The sequence below is a fragment of the Lepus europaeus genome, chromosome 9, assembly GCF_033115175.1.
Source record: "Lepus europaeus isolate LE1 chromosome 9, mLepTim1.pri, whole genome shotgun sequence".
Taxonomy (NCBI): domain Eukaryota; kingdom Metazoa; phylum Chordata; class Mammalia; order Lagomorpha; family Leporidae; genus Lepus; species Lepus europaeus.
This window is the reverse complement of record NC_084835.1, coordinates 11564806-11583074: the sequence shown is the minus strand read 5'-3', so window position 1 is coordinate 11583074 and position 18269 is coordinate 11564806. Positions and strand designations below refer to the sequence as shown.

Below are 18269 nucleotides of genomic sequence, written 5' to 3'. Positions count from 1 at the left end.
AGAAGTTTAAAACAAGACTCCTACCACCTCACATCCTACACGAAAATCAACTCACAGTTGATCAAGGTTCTAAACTTAAGACTTGAAACCCTAAAAATGCTGGAGAAAAACATAGAGGAAATGCTACAATACATGGCCATACATCGAGTTTTTTTTTAATAAGACCCCAGAATCCCAAGCAATAAACACACAGAGACAAATAGGATTACCTAAGCTAAGAAGCTTCCACACAGCAGAGGACGCAACTGACAAAGAGGCAACAGAAACCATAGAGAAAACATTTGCAGAGTATGCATCCAAAGAAGGATTAATATCCGGAATATAAAGAAGCTCAAGAAACTCAAGATAAACAAAAGAATCCAGTTAAGAAGCGGGGGGGGGGGGGACATAAAGCATATATATAGGCATTTTTTCACAAGATGAAATGCAAATGGGCAACAGATACATTAGAAATGCTCAAGATCAGTAGCCATCAAGGAAACACAAATTAAACTACAATGTAGTATCCCCTCACCCCAGTTGGAAGGACTATCACCTAAAATAAAATTGAAGAAATGCCGATGAGAATGGGCAAGAAAAGGTACCCTGATACTCTGTAGGTTACAAACTGGTACAACCTTTATGGCAGGCACCATGATGATTACTCAGAATACTAAACGTACATCTGCCATATGACCCAGTACCCACTCCTGGGAATATACCTAAAAAATGTAATCAGCATACGAAAAAGTGACTGGCACTCCCATGTTTATAGCAGCTCAGTTCACAATAGCTAAGCTATGAAATCAGCCTAAATGTCCCTCAATTAAGGACTGGATAAAGACACACACACACACATACACACACACCCCAGATGGAACATTACTCAGCTAGAAAAATGAATGGAAGACTAACATTTGCAACAAAATGTTTCCACTGGACATCGTGATGCTAAGTGAAGTAAGTCAGACCCCAAAAGGCAAGTATCATGTGCATTCTATTATTTCTGATAGTTAATATATATAGGGCCCATAAATGGTGTGGTTATTGTATCATTCGGTATACAGTTATCAATAGTGCTTTACTGAATCATACCATATACAATACAATTTATTCTTATTTCACGTGTTTAAAAGAAATGGGAGGAGGGAATAGGAAGACTCTTGGCAAATAATAAAGTTTTGCTCTTTTTTAAAGATTTCTTTATTTGAGAGAGAGAGTGAGAGAGATGGAGAAACAGAGGTCTTCCATCCACTGGTTCATTTCCCAGATGGCTGCAACTGTTGGAGTTGAGCTGATCCAGAGCCAGAGGCTTCCTCCAGGTCTCCCATATGGCTACAGGAGCTCAAGCACTTGTGCTATCTTCCACTGCTTTCCCAGGCCATTAGCAGGGAGTGATGGCTACACTTCTTCATACATTTTCCAAAAAAGCTTCAAATAAGGAGAAGGAAAACTTTCCAGCTGATTCTATGAAACAGAAGTTCCTGATTCCAAAAGCTGACACACACATTTCTAGAGAAAAACCAGAGGTGAAAAAATTGTCACTGATTTCCTAGCAAATCAAATGCAGCAGCAGCATGTTCAAAGGGAAATACACCATGACCAAGTGGCATTTATCAGAGTAATGCAAAGACGGTTCTACATGCAACAATCAACTGACATAATATCTCATAGCAAAAAACCAAAAACACACATGTTTACCTCAAGTGATTTAGAAAAAGTCTCTGACAAATGCAGCACACTTTGTATTTAAAAACACTCAACAGGGGCTGGCGCTGTGGTGCAGAGGGTTAATGCCCTGGCCTGAAGCGCTGGCATCCCATATGGGCACCGGTTCGAGGCCTGGCTGCTCCATTTGCAATCCAGCTCCCTGCTATGGCCTGGGAAAGCACTGGAAGATGATCCAAGTCCTTGTTCCCCTGAACCTGTGGGGGAGACCTGGAAGAGGCTCCTGGCCTCAGATCAGTGCTGCTCCAGCAATTGTGGCCAGTTGGAGAGTGAACCATAGGATGGAAGACCTCTCTCTCTCTCTTTCTCTCTGCTTCTCCTCTCTCTGTGTAACTCTGACTTTCAAATAAATAAATAAATCTTTATAACAACACTCAACAAATTATGAATAGAAGGTAACTAACTCATCTGACAAGGGAGATATATTTATATACCAAAGCTAACATAGGGCTTTAAAACACTGAAAGATTTCCCTGTGAGATCATGAATATAGGCAAGACAATGATGTTCACTCTTGCTACTTCTCTTCCACATTATACTACAAGTCTTAAGGTATTTTTTACAAGGACAACAAACAGAATTCATACAGATTGGGAAGGCCTCAACAATTGCTTGATCCAAAGGGGCTGCCCAAGCTTGGATTGAGAACCTGCAAACTGTGAGCTGAAACAAGTCTCCTCCACTTCCAAGAAGCCCCTCTAGGGCATTGTAGTTGCATTAATTAATAGCTTCTAGCACAGCCATATCCCCAGAGTGCAGGCTGCAGCAGTGTGATGTCATATTGAGAAAGTCATTGTTGGGACCCATTGCACTCCAGAGCACTGAACTCCATCCAAGTATCCATCCTTGGGTTCCCACAGATACTCCATCACAGTATTAAGAAACACTGTAGCTTCATAAACCCATCTATGCCCAAAAGTAACGGTGACCCTATAACCTTAGCCCAACAAGTATCCTTCATTACAAGGGTCAGGTGGTTTGAGATATCAATCCAGATTCTACTCCTGGAACCTTGATGGTTTTGCAGATTTCGAAGCTATCCCCTGACAACCCCTACCTCCTCTGAGTGCAGAACACACCCTCCTCAGATGAGGTCCAGTCCCCCATTTGCCCCCGTCCACAGTCCACCGCAGCTTTGATAGAATACTGGGGAGTCCTCAAGTAGCCAATGACAATGGAAACACACATATCACAGTGTATGTTATGAATCTCCAGCACTGCCTAGAGGGAAATGTATACTGTTAATGGAATAACAAACTGTAGTCCCCAACTATTTGAGTTCCTACCTTCAAAAAATAAAAAGAGCAACTTACGGAAATCTTAAATAAGTTGAAATTCCCATGATATTTAACAAAAACAGAAGACGTAGATCACCTGTCATGACCAGAAAGGGGGCATCACTACATAGGAGGTATCATTATAATCACTGTAAGGTAATTACAGAGGTCTAACTGATGGAAAGTTCCAGTGGATAAGTGATAAAACAATGAACACTCTGGGACAACAAGGAGAGAACACAACAATGCCCCTGTGGTCTGGCATTTGGTGCAGCAAGTAGCCCTCTAGCAGTTGCCATCTCTCAAATCAATGTAGGAAGAAACTGCTGTGCACTCTGCCACTCAAAGCTCTGGCTGAGAGAGAATTCCACAGTCACCTTGCGAAATTTACTCAACCGTGGGGAACTCACTGGGGCTTGAGTGATGGTTTGAATCCAAGAAGGGAAGCTACTATGCCTCCCTCCCCTACCCTACAAGGAAGGCCCCAGAATCAATGGTGAAAAGTTGGACATCCTACAGGGTGGAGTAGAGAGGGAGCTTAGTGCTCTAGCCCAGGAGAAAATAGTTTTTAAAAAGTAGACAAAGTATAGTCTAATGGAAAAATTGGGAGAAAATGGCCAATGAAACTCCTACAAAATAGAGGGACACTGTGGACTTATGGGTAGGATGTCCGTAACTCGGGACTCCAGCAGCTGAGAGCCTACACAGCAGTGTTATAAAGTGTGGTGAGACCAGACCACAGCAGCCCAAGCCACTGGCAAAAAAGCTGCAGGAAGAGCCTAAAGGGAACCCGGCTTGGAGACCGACAGGGGATAGTGTACCTACCAAACTAGAGGAGAAAAAAAAGACAGGATGGACACGTTTCTCTCTCCCCCATCACTTTAAAATGGTATCCTGTAATAGGCTGATATTGCTGACACCATTTTGGACATACCTAAGAGCTGCACCAGCTTGTATCTGTGCCCAGCAACCAGCCTAATGGAGACCAAGAGGGTCTGGGAGCTTACAAGTGTGTGAGACTTCTGTACCTGACTGTGAAAAAAAAACTGAGGGTGTAAGGGAGGACTCAGTGTGGCTGGGATTTTGGGCAGTCACCGTGGGAGACTCCACGTGCTCGGGGCTTCCTGGTTACCTTGTGGAAGACATTGCTGGGGAATCTGAACTTACACTGAAGACTGCAGATCCTTTGTGTGGTTCTTGGGACAGTGCAGATGAATATTTTATCCACTAGGGTTAGCACTCAGGCACTCATCTCCTTTGAGGAGAGGAGCTCAACTCAGCAGAATAAAGTTCACTTTGATTTAAAAAAAAAAAGAGTTGCCACACCAAACCTAGGTTTCTCACCTTAGGCACACCCTTAGCTCTGGGGAACTGAATGGAGCTTCCTGGCTACATCTACTTTTATCCTCTAGATATTCACTGAAAGCAGACATTCCACTTATCTACAGAGCCATAGTACAAAAAAAGAGTATCTCCACACATGCCAAACAACACACATACCAATTCAAGAAACAAGAATAAGGAAAAAAATGACTCCCCAGAAGAACACAACACTTCAATACTAGAATTTGAAGATGAAGACCATGAAGACAGGCAAGAAATGGAATTCAAAAATTCATCATAAGAGTACGCAGAAGTAATCAGAAACAAATGCACTAACTACTGAAATCTTTACAAGACATGCAGGAAAATTTCTTCCATGAAATTGATCTTAAAGAGAAATCAAGGGGCCGGCACTGTGGCGCACTAGGTTAATCCTTCATCTTTCATGCTGCCATCCCATATGGATGCCAGTTCTAGTCCCAGTTGCTCCTCTTCCAGTCCAGCTCTCTGATGTGGCTTGGGATAGCAATAGAAGATGGCCCAAGTGTGAAACAAAGGAATAATAGGGAATTTAAAGGGATACATGGACTCAAATATAATAATAGTGGGGGACTTCGACATCCCAATTTCAGCAATAGACAGTTCACCCAGACAGAAAATCAGCAAGGAAACAGCACAGTTAATTGACACTAAGACCAAATGGGCCTAACCGATGTCTACAGAACTTTCCATCCTACAGCCAAAGAATACACATTTTACTCACCAGTGCATGTAACTTTCTCTAGGATTGACTACATGCTAGGCCATAAAGCAAGTCTCAGCAAATTAAAAGACTCAAAATTATACCATGCACTTTCTTGGACCACAATGCAATGAAGGTGGAAGTTAACAACTCAGCAATCTCCAGAACATATAAAAATACAAGGACACTGCAAAGTATATTCCACAATGAGCAGTTACTCACTGAAGAAATCAAAAGGGAAATAAAAAAATTCCTATAAACAAATGAAGATGTCAATATAACATTTCAAAACTTAAGGGATAGAGCAAAAGCCACGTTCAGAGAAAAGATTTTAGTGATCGGTGCCTACATCAAGAAATTAGAAAGGCACCAAATGAACAATCGATGCATCTCAAGGATATAGAAAAATAGAAAGCCAAACCCAAAACTAGGAGAAAATAATTAAAGAAAACAACAAAACTGAATCCAAAAAACAATGCAAAAGATCAGCAAAATAAAAAAGCTAGTTTTTCAAAAAAGTAAACAAAATTGATGCACCGTTAGCCCAAGTAACCAATAAAAGGAGAGAGAAAAATAAAATTATTAACATTAGAGATGAAACAGTAAAATTAACAACAGACAATACAGACATAAAAAGAATCATCAGAAATTACTACAAAGAGCTGTAGGCCAACAAACTAGAAAACCTAGAAGAAACTGACAGATTCCTAGACACATACAACCTATCATATTAATGCATGAAGATATAGAAAACCTAAACAGACCCATAGCCAAGACAGAAATTTAAGCAGTAATAATGACCATCCCAACAAATAAAAGCCCAGGACCACATGACTTCACTGCTGAATTCTACCAGACATACAAGACCGAATTCCAATTCTCCTCAACTATTCAAAACAACTAAAAGGAAGGGAATCCTCCCAAATTCTCTCTACAAAGCCACCTTCATCCAAATTCTTAAACCTGAAAAAGATGCAACTGAGAAAGAGAACTCCAGACAAATTTCCCTGATCAACACAGATGCAAAACTCCTCAAACAAAATTCTTGTCAATCGAATCCAACAACACATCAGAAATATCATTCAGCCAGACCGAGTCAGATTTATCCCTAGTATGGAGGGATGGCTCAACATTCATAAATCAACGTGATACATCACATTAACAAACTGAAAGACAAAATCTATATGATTATCTCAATAGAGGCAGAGAAAGCCCTACTAAAATACAACAATCGTTAATGATGCCAAGAAATTTTGGATCATAATGAATTTCTTTCAACACAATCAAGGCAATCTATGAAAAACTCATGGCCAGGGTCCTCCTGAATGGGGAAAAGTTAGAAGCATTCCCACTGAGATCCAGAGCCAGACAAGGATGCCACTCTAACCAATGCTAGTCAAGATAGTCCTCGGAGTCTTAGCCAGAGCCATTAGGCAAGAAAAAAGAAATCAAGGATTACAGATGGGGGAGGAGGAAGTCAAATATCCTTATTTACAGATGACATGATTCTATATAAAGGAGATCCAAAATACTCCACTAAGAGACTATTGGAACTCACAGAAGAGTTTGGTAAAGTAGCAGGATATAAAGCCATTCCACAAAAAAATCAAAGCCTTTGTATACACAAAGAATGCCAAGGCTGAGAAAGAACTACTAAGGTTAATCCCATTCACAATAGCTGTAAGAAAATCAAATGCCTTGGAATAAATTTTTTTATAATTTTTTAATTTTTTTTAACTTTTATTTAATGAATATAAGTTTCCAAAGTACAGCTTATGGATTACAATGATTCCCCCCCCCAATAACTTACCTCCCACTCGCAACCCTCCCTATTCCCGCTCCCTCTCCCCTTCCATTCACATCAAGATTCATTTTCAATTCTCTTTATATACAGAAGATCAATTCAGTATATACTAAGTAAAGATTTCATCAGTTTGCACCCACACAGAAACATAAAGTGTAAAAAATACTGTTTCAGTACTAGTTATAGCTTCACTTCACATTGGACAACACATTACGGACAGATCCCACATGAGATGAAAGTACACAGTGACTCCTGTTGTTGATTTAACAATTTAACACTCTTGTTTATGGCGTCAGTAATCTCCCTAGGCTCTAGTCATGAGTTGCCGAGGCTATGGAAGACTTTAGAGTTCGCAGACTTTGATCTTATTCCGACAGGATCATAGTCAAAGTCGAACTTCTCTCCTCAATTCAGAGAAAGGTACCTCCATCTTTGATGGCCCCGTTCTTTCCACTGGGATCTCACTCACAGAGATCTTTCATTTAGGTCTTCTTTTTTTTTTCCAGAGTGTCTTGCCTTTCCATGCCTACAATACTCTCATGGGCTCTTCAGCCAGATCCGAATGCCTTAAGGGCTGATTCTGAGGCCAGAGTGCTATTTAGGACATCTGCCATTCTATGAATCTGCTGTGTATCCCGCTTCCCATGTTGGATCGTTCTCTCCTTTTTGATTCTATCAGTTAGTATTAGCAGACACTTGTCTTGTTTGTGTGATCCCTTGACTCTTAGACCTATAAGAGTCATCAGTTGTGAACAGAAATTGATCACTTGGACTAGTGAGATGGCATTGGTACATGCCACCTTGATGGGATTGTATTGGAATCCCCTGGCACGTTTCTAACTCCACCATTTGGGGCAAGTCCGATTGAGCATGTCCCCAATTGCACATCTCCTCCCTCTCGTATTCCCACTCTTATATTTAACAGGGATCACTTTTCAGTTAAAATTTAAACACCTAAGAATAATTGTTTGTTAATTACAGAGTTCAACCACTAGTACTAGAACAATAACAACAACAACAACAAATACTAAAAAGGATAAAGTATTACATTGTACATCTAGAGTCAGGACAAGAGCTGAACAGGTCACTGTTTCTTATAGTGTCCATTTCACTTCCACAGGTTTCCCCTTTGGTGCTCAGTTAGTTGTCACCGATTAGGGAAAACAAATGATATTTGTCTCTTTCTGACTGGCTTAATTCACTCAGCATGATGTTTTCCAGATTCCTCCATCTTGTTGCAGATGACCAGGTTTCATTGTTTTTGACTGCTGCATAGTATTCTATAGAGTACATGTCCCATAATTTCTTTATCCAGTCTACTGTTGATGGGCATTTGGGTTGGTTCCAGGTCTTAGCTATTGTGAGTTGAGCTGCCATAAACATTAATGTGCAGATGGCTTTTTTGTTTGCCAAATTAATTTCCTTGGGTAAATTCCAAGGAGTGGGATGGCTGGGTTGTATGGTAGGGTTATGTTCAGGTTTCTGAGGAATCTCCAGACTGACTTCCATAGTGGCTTAACCAGTTTGCATTCCCACCCACAGTGGGTTAGTGTCCCTTTTTCCCCACATCCTCTCCAGCATCTATTGTTGGTAGATTTCTGAATGTGAGCCATTCTCACCAGGGTGAGGTGAAACCTCATTGTGGTTTTGATTTGCATTTCTCTGATTGCTAGTGATCTTGAATATTTTTTCATGTGTCTGTTGGCCATTTGGATTTCCTCTTTTGAAAAATGCCTGTTGAGGTCCTTGGCCCATCTCTTAAGTGGATTGTTTGTTTTGTTGTTGTGGATTTTCTTGATTTCTTTGTAGATTCTGGTTATCAACCCTTTATCAGTAGCATAGTTTGCAAATATTTTTTCCCATTCTGTCAGTTGCCTCTTCACTTTCCTGTTTCTTTTGAAGTACAGAAACTTCTCAATTTGATGCAATCCCAAATGTTAATTTTGGTTTTGACTGCCTGTGCTCCTGGGGTCTTTTCCAAGAAGTCTTTGCCAGTACCTATATCTTGCAAGGTTTCTCCAATGCTCTCTAATAATTTGATGGTTTCGGGTCGTAGGTTTAAGTCTTTAATCCATGTTGAGTGAATTTTTGTGTAAGGTGAAAGGTAGGGGTCTTGCTTCATGCTTCTGCACGTGGAAATCCAATTTTCCCAGCACCATTTATTGAATAGACTGTGCTTACTCCAGGGATTGTTTTTGGATCTTTGATCAAATATAAGTTGGCTATAGATGTTTGGATTGATTTCTGGTGTTTCTATTCTGTTCCATTGGTCTATCCATCTGCTTCTGTACCAGTACCATTCTGTTTTGTTAACAACTGCCCTGTAGTATGTCCTGAAATCTGGTATTGTGATGCCTCCGGCTTCGTTTTTGTTGTACAAGATTGCGTTGGCTATTCGAGGTCTTCTGTGTCTCCATATGAATTTCAGCATCATTTTTTCCAGGTCTGAGAAGAGTGTCTTTGGTATCTTGGTTGGTGTTGCATTGAATGTATAAATTGCTTTTGGGAGAATAGACATTTTGAAGATATTAATTCTTCCAGTCCATGAACATGGAAGATTTCTCCATTTTTTGGTATCCTCTTCTGTTTCTTTAATGTTTTGTAGTTTTCATCATAGAGATCTTTAACGTCCTTGGTTAAGTTTCTTCCAAGGTATTTGATTGTTTTTGTAGCTATTGTGAATGGGATTGATCTTAGAAGTTCTTCCTCAGCCGTGACATTGCCTGTGTATACAAAAGCTGTTGATTTGTGTGCACTGATTTTATATCCTGCTACTTTGCCAAACTCTTCTAGGAGTTCCAATAGTCTCTTAGTAGAGTTCTTTGGGTCCCCTAAATAAAGAATCATGTCATCTGCAAAGAGGGATAGTTTGAGTTCGTCCTTCCCAATTTGTATTTCTTTAATTTCTTTTTCTTGCCTAATAGCTCTGGCTAAATCTTCCAGAACTATATTGAATATCAGTGGTGAGAGTGGGCATCCCTGTCTGGTATCAGATCTCAGTGGAAATGCTTCCAACTTTTCCCCATTCAATAGGATGTTGGATGTGGGTTTTTCATATATTGCCTTATTGTATTGAGGAATGTTCCTTCCACACCCAGTTTGCTTAGAGTTTTCATCATGAAAGGGTGTTGTATTTTATCAAATGCTTTCTCTGCGTCTATTGAGAGAATCATATGGTTTTTCTTCTGCAGTCTGTTAATGTAGTGTATCACGTTGATTGTTTTGCGAACGTTGAACCATCCCAGCATAACAGGGATAAACCCCACTTGGTCTGGGTGGATGATCTTTCTGATGTGTTGTTGCATTCTATTGGCCAGAATTTTTTTTTGTTATGATATCAGATTTTAATTTTGAATTTAAAATGTTAAGAAAAAAGGGGAGAAACAATGACAATGGGGTTGGTAGTAAATTATTTTATATAATACTAATGATTTAAAGGCAACAAAAGAAAACTGCAGCAGGAATTGTATAAAATTAAAACTATTTATACAACAAAAGGAACTATGAGAGTGGAAAGGGAATCCATTTGATGGGAAGAGTGTTTACAATTCATGTTTCAGAAGAGATCATTATTAGAGATATGTTGCATATAAGAAAATCCTACAACTCAGAAACAAAAACATTTAGAGATGGACAATGGATTATTTTATTGAGGATTTTTGCATCTATGTTCATCAGGGATATTGGTCTGTAATTCTCTTTCAATGCTGCATCTTTTTCCGGCTTAGGAATTAAGGTGATGCTGGCTTCATAGAAAGAATTTCAGAGGATTCCCTCTTTTTCGATTGTTTTGAATAGTTTGAGAAGAAATGGAGTTAGTTCTTCTTTAAATGTTTGGTAGAATTCAGCAGTCAATCCATCTGGTCCTGCACTTTTCGTTGTTGGGAGGGCCTTTATTACTGTTTCAATTTCTTGGTGTCTGTTGTTACGTTTCCATTTTCATCTCTGATCCTATTGATTTGGGTCTTTTCTTTTTTTAGTTAGTTGGGCCAATGGGGTGTCAATTTTGTTTACTTTTTCAAAAAAACAGCTCCTCGTTTGGCTGATTTTTTGTAATTTTTTTATTCAATCCTGTTGATTTCTTCTTTGATTTTAATTATTTCTCTTCTTCTACTGGGTTTGGGTTTGGTTTGCTGCAGATTTTCTAGATCCTTGAGATGACTTGAAAGCTCATCTATTTGGTGTCTTTCCAATTTCTTGACGGAGGTACCTATTGATATAAATTTTCCTCTTACACTGCTTTTGCTGTATCCCATAGGTTTTGGTATGTTGTGCTGTTATCCTCATTTACTTCCAGAAAATTTTTGATTTCTCTTTTAATTTCTTCTATGACCCATTGTTCATTCAGGAGCATGTTGTTCAATCTCCATGTGTTTGCACGTGCTCTAGGGATTCCTGAGTTGCTAATTTCCAATTTCATTCCTTTGTGGTCTGAGAAGCTGCATGGTATGATTCTAATTCTCTTGAATTTGCTGAGACTTGCTTTATGGCCTAGTATGTGGTCAATCCTAGAGAAGGTTCCATGTACTGCTGAGAAGAATGTAAAGTCCTTAGATGTAGGATGAAAAGTTCTGTAGATATCTGTTAGATCCATTTGGGCTATAGTGTTGTTTAAATCTACTGTCTCCTTGTTGATCTTCTGTCCTGATGATCTGTCTATCTCTGAGAGTGAAGTATTGAAGTCCCCCAGAACTATTATATTGGTATCTAAGTCTCCCTTTAAGTCCCTTAACAAGTCTTTTAGATAAACCGGTGCCCTGTAATTAGGTGCATATACATTGATAATCGTTATATCTTCCTGTTGAATGGATCCCTTAATCATTATATAGTGCCCCTCTTTGTCTCTCCTAACAGTTTTTGTGGTAAAGTTTATGTTTTCTGATATTAAGATGGCTACACCCGCTCTTTTTTCATTTCTGTTGGCATGGTATATCTTTTTCCAGCCTTTCACTTTCAGTCTACATGCATCATTGTTGGAAAGATGAGTTTCTTGTAAGCAGCAAAAAGATGGGTTTTGTTCCTTAACCCAATCAGCCAATCAGTGTCTTTTAACTGGATCGTTCAGGCCATTAACATTCAATGTGACTATTGATAAGGAGTAACTTTGCCCTGCCATTTGCCAAAGATACTTTCTAATATATGCTTTGAGATTCCTGTGAGGTTTCATTCCTTTACCTTCTTTCATATTGGTGACCGTGTTTCTGTGTTTCTGTGTGTAACACATCTTTAAGCATCTTTTGCAGGGCTGGATGAGTAGCGACAAATTCTTTCAATTTCTGTTTGCTGTGAAAGGTCTTTATTTCACCTTCATTCACAAATGAGAGCTTTGCAGGATATAATATTCTGGGCTGGCAGTTCTTCTCTCTTAGTACCTGGGCTATATCTCGCCATTCCCTTCTAGCTTGTAGGGTTTCTGATGAGAAGTCTGCTGTGAGTCTAATTGGAGATCCTCAGAGTGATCTGGCGTTTCTCTCTTGCACATTTTAGGATCTTTTCTTTATGTTTCACCGTGGTGAGTTTGATTACGACGTGTCGTGATGAGGATCTCCTTTGGTCATGTTTATTAGGGGTTCTATGAGCTTCCTGTACTAGGATGTCTCTGTCCTTCTCCAAACCTGGGAAATTTTCTGCTAGTATCTCACTAAAAAGGCCTCCTAATCCTTTCTCTCTCCCCATGCCTTCAGGAACTCCTAGAACCCAAATGTTGAGTTTTTTAAATAGTATCCTGTAGATCCTGACAATATTTTTTACCAGTTCAATACAATATCAAAATACCAAGGATATTCAGCTCAGATATAGAAAAAAATGAAGCTGAAATACATATGGAAACACAGGAGACCCTGAATAGCTAAAGCATTCTTATACAATAAAAACAAAGCCAGACGCATCACAATACCAATTTCAAGACATACTACAAGGCAGTTATAATCAAAACAGCCCGGTACCGGTACAAAAACAGATGGATAGACCAATGGAACAGAAAACAAACACCCAAAATCAATCCAGGCATCTACAACCAACTTGTTTTTGACAATGGAGCTAAAATCAATCCCTGGAGCAAGGAAAGTCTCTTTAACAAATAGTGCTGGGAAAACTAGATTTGCACAGGCACAAATATGAAACAAGACACCCTACCTTACACTTTACACAATAATCCACTCAAAAAGCATCTACATCTTGATAGCATCAAATTATTAAGAGAACATTGGGGAAACCCTGCAAAACTCTGGCACAAAGAGTCCTTTGAGAAGTCCCCAAAGGCACACACAAGCAATAAAAGCCAAAATTAACAAATGGCATAACATCAGATTGAGAAGCTTCTGTACTGCAAAACAAGCATTCAAGAAAGTGAAGAGGCAACTGACAGAATGGGAGAAATTATTTGCAAATATGCCACTGCTAAAGGATTAATAACTAGATTATATCAAGAGATAAAGTAACTCAACAGCAACAAAACAAACATCCCAGTTAAGAGATGGGCAAAGGACTTAAACAGACATTTTTCACAAGAGGAAATCCAAATGGCCAACAAACACATTAAAATATGCTGAGGATCTCTAGCCATAACAGAAATGTGACACAAAACCACAATGAGGTTTCACCTCACCCCAGTTAGAACGGCTCTCATACAGAAATCAACAAATGGCAAATGCTGGCGAGGATGTGAGGAAACTGTACCCTACTCCACTGTTGCTGGCAATGTAACCTGGTGCAGACACTGTGGAAGACAGCCTGTAGGTAACTCAGAAATCTGAATATGGACCTACCATATGGCCCTGCCATCCCACTCCTGGCAATTTCCCCAAGGGGAGTGAAATCAGCATATTGAAGTGTTACCTGTACTCCCATGACTATTGCAGCTAAATCACTATAGCCAAAATATGGAATCAACCTAAATGCCCATCAACTGAAGATGGATAAAGAAATTATGGGATAGGTACACCACAGAATACTACATAGTACTAAAAAATGCACTCTTTTCCTGTGCAACAAAATGAATCTGGAAAATTACCTACTTAGTAAAATAAGTCAGCGCCAAAGAGACAAATACCATACTTTCTCCCCGACCTGTGGTAACTAATAGAGTGACTAAAAGGAAACCTGTAGAAGACAAAAGGACACTTTGAGAAGCAATGACTGGAACAGCCCTTGCCTTGACTTTTGAGGAACACGGTTTTTTTTTTCCTCATACTATTTGTTTAACTTTATTTAAAGATTTATTTTATTAATCATAAAACAATCTTATATAAGAAAAACAAAGCCAAAGGAGGAGAAGGAGAGGTAGAAAGAGGTCTTCTATATACTGGTTCACTCCCCAACTGACTGCAATGGCTGGAACTGCACAGATCTGAAGCCAGGGACCAGTCTCCCACGTGGGTGCAGGGGCCCACGGACTTGGGCCATCATCCGCCAATTTCCCAGGCCATAGCAGAGAGTTGGATTGTTAGTGGACCAGCTGGGAATTGAACTGGCACCCATATGGGATGCTGGCACTCCTACCCATGGCTTTACCCAATACACCACACTTCTGGCCCCTAAACTCCTAATATAGAGTTAAACATGTATGTATAAAGTCAATTGAAAATACATCTCAGTAAAAAGAGAGGGAGGAGGAAGAGGGCTGGGAGTATAGGTGAGTGGGAGGGCGGGCTTGGTGGGAAGAATCACCATGTTCCCAAAGCTGTAATTTATGAAGTTTGTAACTGTAAAGCGATATAGTTCTGTATACATTCCTACATACTTACTTCTTTTTTAAAGATTTGATATACTTGAAAGACAGAGATACTGATAGAGGTAGAGCCCAGTGCGCAACAGTGCCAGCCCCATGAAGTGTTCACAAAAATTTATCATTCTTCAATGCTTTTTTAAAGTGAACTAAGTTTCTCAAAAAGAAAAGAATAGTGAAATAAATTACAAGATGCAATGAAGTTGCACAGCCCTTGTCTTGACCATTGAACAGTTTTTTATTCCTCATGCAAGCTGCTGAATGCTTTACCTGGCCTAGAGCTGTCTTCTGTGTATAACGTTAACTGAAAATGGACCTTAGTGGAGAATGGGACTGGGAATGGCCGAGGGAGGAGGATGGGTTGGAGTGTAGGTGGTAGGGTGGGTATGATGGGAAGAGTCACTATTTCTAAAGTCGTACTTATGGAATGAATGAATTTTGTATTCCTTAAGTAAAAGGTTTCTTTGGGAAAAAATATACAAAAAATAAACACAAAAGGGACAGTAATCGCATAAAAATGCTCAATAGCCTTGAGCATGAGAAAATTGTACATGAAAAGAACAAGGTAGGCCTGTTTACAATTCCTGACACTACAAGAAAATATGGAAGAGATATATGCAGTTAAGAAGTTTAGCAAATTGGATCTTTGATATGGTTGATGAGGATTCCAAATGCAGCTGCCCTGTAAAACAGTCCAAGAGTTTCCCAAAATGTCCAACAGTGAAGTATAACATACGACCCAATGTTTCCACTCCCAGGTGTATACTCAGGGGAATGGAAAACACGTTCAAAAAATGTGTACTGGGATGCTTCAAACAGTTTTAGAAGGGGTGTTCAGAAAGTTCACAGTAATTTACATTATGAAAAAACAATGCATGGATTTCAGCCAAAACTATCAGACCCTAGAGGAATGAGAAACAAAAGAAAACTAGACACTAATATTTCATCAAACTAAACAGATTTCAGACCACAAAGGAAACACTCAAAAGAGGAAAGAGACAACCTACGGAATGGGAGAAAAGATCCCCAAGGTAAACACATAACATGGAGCTGATAACCATAGTGTCTGAAATACAGTAGCAAAACAACCTAATTTTTAAAAGGACAGTATCTCTAGAAAAATCTTTCAAAGCAGGACATACGTGTTTCCAGGTTCATGGAAATGTTGCTCGTTCCTCTTCAACTGGGAAAAGTAAATCAAAACCACAGTGAGACAGCGCCTCACTCCTGCTACACCGCTGGTTTAAAAAGTAAAATGGCAACTAGTGCCGGCATGGATGTGGGAAAGGAAACCACCACATACTGATGGGGGAAGTAAATTTGTTCAGCCACTGTCAAAAGTAGTAAGGAGGTCCCTCCAAAAACTTGAACTACCATACGCCCCAGCAAGTCCACAGATAGTCATACATGCAAGGGAAATGAAGCCACTCTGGGGAAGACACAACTAGACTACTGTGTTTATTACAGCGGTCTTCACAACAGCCACAATATGGAAGTGTCCCTTCAATGATTAAAGGATAAAGAAAATGTGTTTGTGGGCTGGCACTTGGCGTAACGAGTTAGGCTGCATCTGCAAATCCGCCATCCCACACGGGCGCTGGTTCAAGACCGGTTGCTCCACTTCTGATCTAGCTCCCTGCTAATGCACTGGGCTCTTAGATTCAGCTTGGCTCAGTCCAAGCCTTTGCATCCATTTGGGGAGTGAACCAATGGATGGGAGCTCTCTGTCTCCCCTCTTCTCCCTGGGTCATGGAACACTCAATCACAGCTTCAGTGAGCCCAGGCTATGGATGGATGCGTGGAGTGTCCATAGCATTTGTATTCAACCCACAGTTTTACAGGTCTGTTTGGTAGTCAAGCTGGGTATGTATGTGTTTTCCTGGGAATTTTAATTTCTTCTCATTGAAATACTTCAAAGACAGAACCTTTTCTCATCTAAGTGGTTTGCTTCCCAAATAATTTTATAAAATGAACAGAGAATTGCTCCAGATCAAATTGTGTGACATCTCTGCTTCAGGAGAACAATTAGAGGAGCCTGGGTTCCTCCAAAGCCAGGAGATCCCGGCTCCCACCACACTGCCCCATCATCACTCAGGCCTCATTTTTCTTGCCCTGAGGCCGAGGGCATGGATTTCTCAGTGCATCAGCCGCAGAGGGCACAGGTTCCTGTCGTGCGCAGAGGTGTGAGCTCCATCTCCTGAAGGGTCTGGACCATCACCAGGTTGGGGCTAAGGATTTGTATCAAACACAGGGACACTGCAGGGATCACTCAAGAGTGAAAATAATGAAATGGGCCCTAAAGGCCACGGCCATCAGAGATTTTTATTTCTTGGTTAATCTGAAAGAGTTTGAAACTTGAAACTAAGTTCGGACATTGTGGGATATACAACCAATGCTACTTGCATACCAGGAGCTGTGTATGTGTGTGTGGATGTCGGGACCACCAACCCTCACGCTGCAGCAAGAAGACCCTCAGACTCTGGGAATCATGGTCTCTCGGCATAGAGCAGAGGCACTGCAGACTGTGGAGTGGGTTTGCAATCAGGTCTTCTCAGGATGAAAATGGGTGGACGTGGTGTTGTCTATAGGGCGGGGCCCTTTGGACCTCACAAAAGTGTCAGGGAACTCAGAGGAAAGTTTTGAGCACAGCTCTCCCAAGATTGCTATTATCCAGCAGTTAATAAAGGAAAACAGAACAGGTGACGTGTTCCACTGGGGACTCCATGTTCAGCTTCGTGCTGTCACCAGAATGATGATCCTCAGAGAGATGAGCACATGGAGTCTTTTCCTTAAAACCCTGCAGGTTCCTCTCAGGTGTATGGAGTCCCCCAACCGTCCTCCTGGGTAAGTGGCTCTTTATCACAGAGATGGGCAATCAGGGCAGGGGGGTTGCTAGGCAGGAACAAATGAAGACTACACGGAGGTTTGTGGCAGCCTCAGAAGAGACATGGGCTCTAACAGTCCTCCAGAGCTCAGGAGTGTTCTCTGTGTAACACAACAAGGAGACAGCCTTCTCAGGATATTTGGTCTTTTATATTAAAAAATGGACTTTTTGGGTTATCAAACTAAAACAGTACACTAATCAACTTTAGTTTCCCATTCACTTGAGTAAAAAGACTCTGATTTGCTAGGTATGTCAACTTTGAAAGCATAGATTTTCCACTAACATTAGACTGAAACTGCACTCATTCATAAACATATTTATCTGGGGGAGGAAGAGTTGAAGTCTTACGTTTTCATTCAATGTCATCAGCTTTATGCGTTCATCTTCATACATATTACTGTCATGTTAGACGACCTTTTAAAGTTTACTTTTAAAAATGACTTCAACCTTTAGAAGGATTTTGGATCTTTGCTCTAACAATGCAGTAAGGAACCCTCCCCTGCCTACACAATGTCTATCAGCTTTTCCTCAAGAAGTCATATCTTGTCTAGGCTTCCATTTCACAATTTTCAAGCTGATGAAGTCAGTTCTCAGACAGTGAGCAAACTCCAAACTAGAGAATGGGGAAATGAGGCTGAAATTATACTGAAAAGGAAAATGAAGAGATGGTGATGGGATTTTACCCTTCCTATCTTAAAATTTCAGAAGAGTCATCTCTCTGAAATCTTTAGAGTCATCTAAAACAGAGCCCTTCTGTGTTTCATTGGTTCGAAATATTTCAGACCCCTGGAGCCAGGAGGAAGTTT

General features: G+C 40.3%; 1 long non-coding RNA gene across 1 annotated transcript in view; it reads right to left on the bottom strand.

The window, feature by feature from the left end:
• Nucleotides 1-18269, bottom strand: part of LOC133766425 (uncharacterized) — a 116647-nt gene that overhangs the window by 87918 nt on the left and 10460 nt on the right. The gene's annotated exons all lie outside the window — the stretch shown is intronic.